The sequence below is a fragment of the Echiichthys vipera genome (genome assembly GCF_963691815.1).
Source record: "Echiichthys vipera genome assembly, chromosome: 5".
NCBI lineage: Eukaryota > Metazoa > Chordata > Actinopteri > Perciformes > Trachinidae > Echiichthys > Echiichthys vipera.
The window spans coordinates 5269782-5278101 of NC_139830.1; positions in this window are offsets into that span (position 1 = coordinate 5269782).

Consider the following 8320-nt stretch of genomic DNA (forward strand, 5'->3'; position numbering starts at 1 on the left):
TTACTTTTTTTTTCTAGGAATAAATCTCGTCCAAAATGGCCTTTTCATCAGTATAGCAAACACCCAAAGGCCTTCATGTTGTCTGGAGCAATAGGCACGACATGATCCTTGAGAATCTTTTCCTTCAATGATGAACTTGACTTGACAGCAGGCCTCCGGCTCACCGGGCGTCCTGATGAGTGAACTTGTCCAAGACTGAGCCCCCTGGTGTTGGCCTCAGCTGTGGTTGGTTTGATGACAGAATGTGAAGTGGTTTGATGCCCTCCCCGCCCTGTCCTGCTAAATTAAATGCATATCCCACGACTCCACTCACTGTATGATAACGGTCCATGATGATCCACTCTTCTATCTCAACAAAGCACTATTGTATTGTACAGATGTTTTGGCAATGCTCACTTCTGAGTTTACAGGTGATGGATTTTGGTTTTTATGGAGGCTTGTGTGTTTATCCAAAAAATGTTACAAATTAGTCAAACTGTAAATAGTCCACGGAGACATGGTGAGCGGTACTGCGTAGGTGTCATCAGCCTTTCTTGTACACCTTCCTAACCTCGTGCTTGGGCTCTTCCTACAGGAGGGCACTGATTCCTTTCATCACCATGAAAACTTGCACCTCCTCCAGGTTTTTCAAAGACATTCAAGCTTGTGATTTTGACCCTGTGTTTGGCTACCTTTGCGCATACTAGGCTCCTGAAAGGTCAGGGCTTTTTGTTTCTATTTAACAGAAGGGACATTAGGTCTCCTGACTTGTGTGCCTCACCTTGTTGCTGCTGAATGATGTGAAACGTCACTGCAATCATGGACCAAATCGTGCACCCTGCCACAGACAGCCTCCAGCTGCTGCGTCGACAGGGATTTCCTCTTTCTCTCACATCATATAACAAAACGGAAGTTGAAAACAGGTTTCCAACATGGAGACGCCTCTCAAATCGGCACCTTTTTTAACTTATGGATTTAAAGAAAGGTCAGAATAGATACCTGTGCTTGTAAGTATGTGTGACACAGGTATAACCCAGACTAAACTCTGGCACCTTCAGCTTGATTCATTCCTCTTTTCAATCTAAAGTAGAATCTAAAGTATCGGTTTCTTGGCCAGACATGGCGAACAACTTAGAAAAGGATATATTAGGTGTCACTCTGCTTTCTCTGACATTATCAGGAGTCACTTAAAGAGCCCCGTGAGCCTTTGTGACATATTAGAAAGATAAAAACACCACGGTATGTTTATTATATTTCAGTTCCTGCACTAACACAATGCAAATATTGAATTTTTCCCCAACTAAAACTTAATAACATTCAGTTTGTATGTTATTATCTCTGCTGAAATCCATCGTGGGTCTGTATCCACGCACTGAAATGAGCCTATAGTGGGCAAACTTCTTATAATGAGCATTTCTTTGGACTGTTCTGTGTGCGTAATCGTTGCTACAATCTATACAATTATTTATTATTCTTGAATATGGCAAAAAGAAAGTGATGCTATCGTGTGGTGCAGTGTTGACAAAATGTGTGATGGCCCGTGGAGCATGTGCGTTGCATTCCCGTGTTACAGTACGTTCTGGCTCCCTGAACTTCCTGTCAGCATTCAGTGTAGAATCTGGAGTTGATTCGGACACCGAAGTGGTTTAACCTGTAAACACTTGTTGCCCTCGCACACACACCCCCCTGCACGGGGAAAAAAACCCTACAATTATTTAACGATTCTCATTCCCCTGCCCCGTGCTTGCTTCAATCATCCTGCTCTACCTTTCCCCAACTTTTTTGATGATGCACTTTCACCCTCGTATTTGACACAAGTAACGGGGGGTACCTTTTGTTAAATGTACACATATTGTATTTATTTCAGAGGACCTAGAACATGTTGTGGGTTTTTAATGAGCATCTGTGGTTGTCGGTTAAGTATTTGCACAGAGAAATGTCCCTTGTGTGCTGTTTGACATACATAAAACACATTTCAGTAATAAAGGAAACATGAATACCCATTGCGTTTATTCATTGGGAAGCCAACAGCTGATAGAATAGCCTGTTGCCAAGGCTGTGTCTTACATAATGACTGGTTATAAACTCCAGTTGATCACATGGCTTCAAAAAGGAAAACACATTGTGTTTTTAAATAGGAATCACATGTTAAAGTGGCTGTAAAAAGCAGTGTGGTACTGTTGGTTTGTCAGCTGTGGCAGAGGATGATCTGCTGTGCATCAAACATGCCCCCTACTGGTACACAGAGAAAGCTACATGCCATTAAAAGTAAAGCCCTCTAATCAACTTAATTGCACGTCTGCTGTAGGTCTAGTTGTGTAAACTTCTGCTGGCTAAAAGCTGATTAAACGTAAATACATTTTTCATTATGGTAACACCACGGACGGAGCTTTTTCACCTGTGTTTACCTGTTCACACAAGGCTCCCCTTTTACAACTCATATAAATTAACCCATTCACCATCAACATTTCCTGCTCATAAACAAACAGAATAGATAAAAAACCCAACGTCGACCGATCGCCGTCTAATTCAGGACATGCATACTTCACATCAACCAGGAGTTACACGCCCCATCAGTTAAAGCCGTCACACTGTCCCCCTTAAATAATATAGCTCTCACACTCTCAGCACCATGTAAACACGTCTCTGCTCCCTCATTGGTCACATCAGTGTAGCAGCACAACAAGCCTATTGTATCAGGGAGGCTAGCTTTATATGTCAGTCGGCTACAGTTACACTGCTTACTGGAAAACACAGTCTGAGGCGAGGGCTTGTTTACGAATGAGCCATGACAACAACAACAAAATGAGACGACGTGTTGTTCGTAAGGATGCTGGGCTATGGATTTAAATGCCTCTCATTAGACTTTTAGCCTATAACTGGCTATTTTTGATCATTTAACAAGACATTTAACACAGTAGGCCCACTTAACAGAACAAAAACATAAAGCCCTGCTTACTCATAGGCTTCTTCTCCTTGTTTTTGTATTCAGGACAGGACATTGCGTGACATACAGTGACAGTATACGCTGCTTGCTCAGCTTTGAGTTAAACTTTCAAAGTGTTACACCACGACACACTCAACCAAACTGCATTAAATGTGCATCAGGAGGCAGTAAATCACAGTTCTAACTATAATGAATACATTTCAGTATTTAAAGTAGGCCTCTAAACTAAATACAGTAGCAGGATACTTATTATATAAGTATTAAATATGTATTTTGCTTGAGTAATTTAATTTGTTGCGACTAAAATGTTTTACTCCACTATATTTATTTGACTGCTGCATTTTTCCCATCAACATTTTATACATGAAGAAGAAGAAGAAGAAGAAGAAGAAGAAGAAGAATTCCTTTATTTGTCCCGCAATGGGGAAATTCAATTTTCACTTTATTATTATTTTTTCATGTTACACACACACAGGCCCCAAACACACACACATGCACAGACAGGACCTATATACATGCAATTAATGGAGAGATGTTAGAGCGAGGCGCCCCGAGCAGTTGGGGGTTCGGTGCCTTGCTCAACAGCACCTCGGCAGTGCCCAGGAGATGAACTGGCACCTCTCCAGCCACCAGTCCACGCTCCATTCATGACGTAAAACTAAAATATGCTGATCAACTATGCATTGTTATTGATTGTACTGTCCAACATTGTATAAAGTTATTAAAACTAGCTCTGCATGAGTTAATCATATCCCAATATAAAGCCACATTGCTCTTTGATTGGGGCCATTTTACATTTATGTTTTACTTCCTAAACTTAAAGTAAGTTACATTTTGCTCCTAATTCTTATGTAGCCTACACTTTTACTTCAGTAAGGTAATATACCTAATATGAGGTTAAATATTAAAATACCTCTTCCACGCCTGCATATAAACTATATTAACCTATGAATTAAATAATAAATAATGTGAGATTTTACCATTATAGATTTAAAAAAAAACAGAAAAATGTCCAGCACACAATATTAATGACATCCATGCACACTTATGGTCTATTAATAATATATCAAAGTGTTTAAAAATAGAATAAAAGTAAAGATATCTCGTCTAGCTCCTCTGTATATATATTTATATATTTGTTTAATGGACATTGCCTGTTATACCCCCCCCCCCCCTCTTTTTTAATCTTTGTATCAATTCTTACCATAAAAAGCGCAATGGAAACTTATCGATTTGACCCAAAAACGTGTTCGTGAGCGCCCTCCGCGCGCAGAGCATGTGATGAACTAATTTATTTCTCATCAAGCGAGATCTCTGACTTTGAATTTCATCCCCCGGTAATGGATTGGACACGGGGATTCGGTGTCGCTCAGAGAAAGGGAGCCGAGGTATGCATCATGCCTTCTTCTGTTTTCCATTTGCCCCCTCTGTTTTCCCTTCTTGGATGTCATATCCAGTTTCAATAAGATCAGTGACACTCCCAAATCGTCACGTTCGCCAACGCACAGACTGATGGTTTCTTCCTTTTGGTGAAAAAAGTCAGTAAAAATACAAAACAAGTAGACTTTCACAATAGTCAGTCCTTTATTGTGTTATTATAACTGCTGCAAACACCCACTAACAGTGGTTTATTATGTTTTTGCCTAAGGCCCATAATCGCCTTATATGATGATAGGGCCTGAATTTGGATTCATTATCACCTACAACGATTCACTTCTTCATACAGAGCCTGTCCGGTGTTGTGCCGTATTCAGCACCCCTGCCGTGACATGCACCCCCTCGCATTATAGGTGATATTCTGGATCAGAAGGATGTTGTTTCCACCTATAGGAGTAGTTTATATATAAATATATACAGGTAACCACATTAAAAACACACACTTTTGAACCCATGAATTGCAACAAAAACTGGGATTAGATTCAAGATTCAAGATTCAAGAAGCTTTATTTATCCCGAGGGAAATTATTGTGCAACAGTTTCAATACAAAGGTGGAAAAGGATCAGAGTGACAATAAGCATAAAAACATAAATCAAATCAAAATAAAGCTAACATCAGATAAATCAAGCAATGAACTAAGTGTGACAGAGTGCAACAGACATCGTGGTTAAGCGTAGGTTTATACAATATACAACAATACGCAGCGTGCAGTTTAGCAGCATGTTGAAATAAAATAAGTACAAACTAAATAAGTGAGAAGGAGCGATAAGTTATAACAGTGTTAAAGATGTAGCAGCATTTCCTACAGAACTAAGTGACAGTATGACACAGTGGAGTGTAGCAGCATATCATACTGAACTAAGTTACAGTCAGTTACAGTAAACCACAGTGAAATGTAGCAGCATGTCCTAAAGCACAGTAAGTGTAGCAGCAGATAGTTACAGTACCATTAATAAATAAATAAAGTGATGTAGTGGTGATATAAAGTGACAGTGTAAGTGTAGCTGCAGTAAGTTACAGTACCACAAATAAGTGATGTAGTGGTGATATAAAGTGACAGTTACATTGAGGAAACCCAAGTCAAACACGTTCAACTTGCTCAAAAGATCCATTGAATTCATTTTGTAATTATGGCTGCAGTTTATTTCCACAGGAACATACAAAAAGTTGTTGTTTTGTGTTCGCTATCATCCAAATTTGTGATTTTAAACTCTTTAAAATAGTTTAAAGACCGTAAGTAACCAATGTTCTGACCGTTACCGTGGGTTACCTGTGTATAAACTACTCCTACAGGTAGAAACAACAGCCTTCTGATCCAGAATATCACCTTTAATGCGAGGGGGTGCGTTTCACGGCAGGGGTGCTGGATACCACACAACACCGGTTTATTACCACTGTTAAAAATCAGCCAACAACACACGCGCGTTTCCCCTCTTCTTGAGTTATGTTATGACAACGTGCAGGGGTGCATTCATTACTATCAGCATGGTAATAATCCTGCGCCTGGCTGAAGATAATGACATCCTCCTTAGCAGGTGAAAGACCCCCCGTTAGCCCCGCTTATTTAAAACCCAGCGTCCAGCCCATTGTCCGCGCGCGTTTTTTGACAGCAAAGTCAACATTTATTTGAAGTGCGCCTTTTTCTCCCCCCCTCCAGAGCAACTTAAAAAGAGGCGAATGTTAATTGAAACCTACTTAGCCTGTGGGATATCTCTTCCCTGCGTAAATTAAAGGTGGATGACAGGGACCCCGGTGGCCACCTCCACCTCCACCCCCAGTGGGGCCCCCGGTATTGTTCCGTGCAGCTCATAGGTGCGTGGGTCGAGACATGAAGGGGCCGATCAGGTGATCCTTCACAAGAAGGTTTCAGGGAATCCTGTCACAAAACATATTTCCATAGATTTTGCATATTTGATTATAAATAGATATTAACCAATGAGCTTCTATTGTCTTTGGTAATTGCACTTTGAAAGGCCGAGCTGCTGCTGCTCTACCATGTGTCCGAAATCAAGAATTACATCCAATTGCTTAATTCAATTTGAATTACTCCACAAAACGTTCTGGCTCTTGCACATGCAAAACATCCTCTTTGATGCTTACAATAATGTCGTGTCTTTGGATGATGTACAGTGAGGTAAAACGAGCTTTTGTCCCATTTCAGAGCTCGGCAGCGGAACCTTTGCTCCAGTGGTTGATTATAGGGACTAAGGGATGCTGTGGCCCACGCTGCAGACCCATGGCTGATCTTTAAAGAGAAACAACTCCTCTCTCCTCTATTCTTTCTTTGGGCGTTGACAATATTGATTATTGGACATTTGGGGATGGAAATACACCCACTTCTCTATAGTGGCGCAGAGCTAGACTGGCTTTACGGCCGCCATGGCGTCGTATCCTGCTGTGGCGCACGTCCCCCTTCAGACTGTTCTCGGCTGGCTGGTGCTCAGTCTGAAAAACCGCAATAAATTCCTCGAGGTGCACACACTTTAGCACCATTTGTGTCATATACGAGGCCATGGGGTGAAAACAAATTAGGGCTCGTGTGCGATGGCGTGCATTAAACCGTGCGCAGATGATTTTACGCACAGATTGATGATGTGCTTTAGCGATATAGGAGTTTCATGAATATATTTTTTGGCAATTATGCGTAAAGATGTGCAAAAAAAAAAAAAATCCCACGTTTGGGTTCTCTCTCCTTCTTCTGTGAGGTCAGAATTCAGATTTGTTTTTGTTGTTGTCGTTTTGTAATTGCACTTGAGATCTAAGGTAAAAACAAAAACCCAATAGGAAGCGTAGCCGATGAGAAAGCCATGCCATTAACGTTGGACTGTATGCAAACAAAATGACCTGTGTGTGAAATAAACTAATAAACTGAAGAGCTCCACGTTAAATTTGGTCGAGGAGGTGGCTGGAATTTAACGGGTTGATCATGACTCCATGTACGGATCTATAGATCCAGATATCAATGTTATCAATGACGGGAACAATAAGGCATCAAAATAACCCTGATGCAATGCAGCAGCTCAGCAATAATCATATTTTTCTATGTTGAGTTTTTGTTGGGACTGAGACTCATGTTTGTTGTTTTCCTTATATTATTTTGATGCTGTTCGCTGGTGCTTTAAGTGTTTTCTAATATTTTGTCCACCTCACTCACACATTTAAAGAAGCAAAATATCACGAGCAAGAGTTAAAGAAATGGGTTTATTATCTGATGTAATGGCTTGCATTACACTGTCAATCACACGCACACGCACACACACACACACACACACACACACACACACACACACACACACACACACGCACACACACACGCACACACACACGCACACGTTTGAAGCGCACCCATGCAAATTAAGACTTGTTTGCATGAACAGTTACATTACAGGCCCATGACTGACAAACACACACACACACACGCGCGCGCACACACACACACACACACACACACACACACACACACACACACACACACACACACACACACACACACACACACACACGTCATATACATTTTGATTTAAGTTATTATTTATTATTATTTTATTTGTATTATTATTCTAGAATAGAGGGGGGTGATGCAAAACCTCACATCAGGACCAATGTGTGTGTGTCTGTGCACAAATAGTTTGGTAAACTACTGATAATTCACCACATTAACCAAATAATTACACCATCATCAGCGTTTGTTGCTCCGCTTCTCTCTCCCCGTGATTAAACTCAACAAAATCAGCACATTTCCAGACTTTTCCGTGGTTAAACAGTACATGCACGCAGTGACTTGGGTTTTGTGAATCGACGCCTCTGTCCCCATCCGAGCTGATCTGTGACAGCGTCTCTGATTGGACCAAAGTTTTCAGCCTCAGCCAATCCTCGCGCTCCGATGCGCACCGGAGTGCGTCCTCTCGCCCAATCGCAGCCGGGAGCACTGGCCTGGGAGAGAGAAGAGCTCCGCT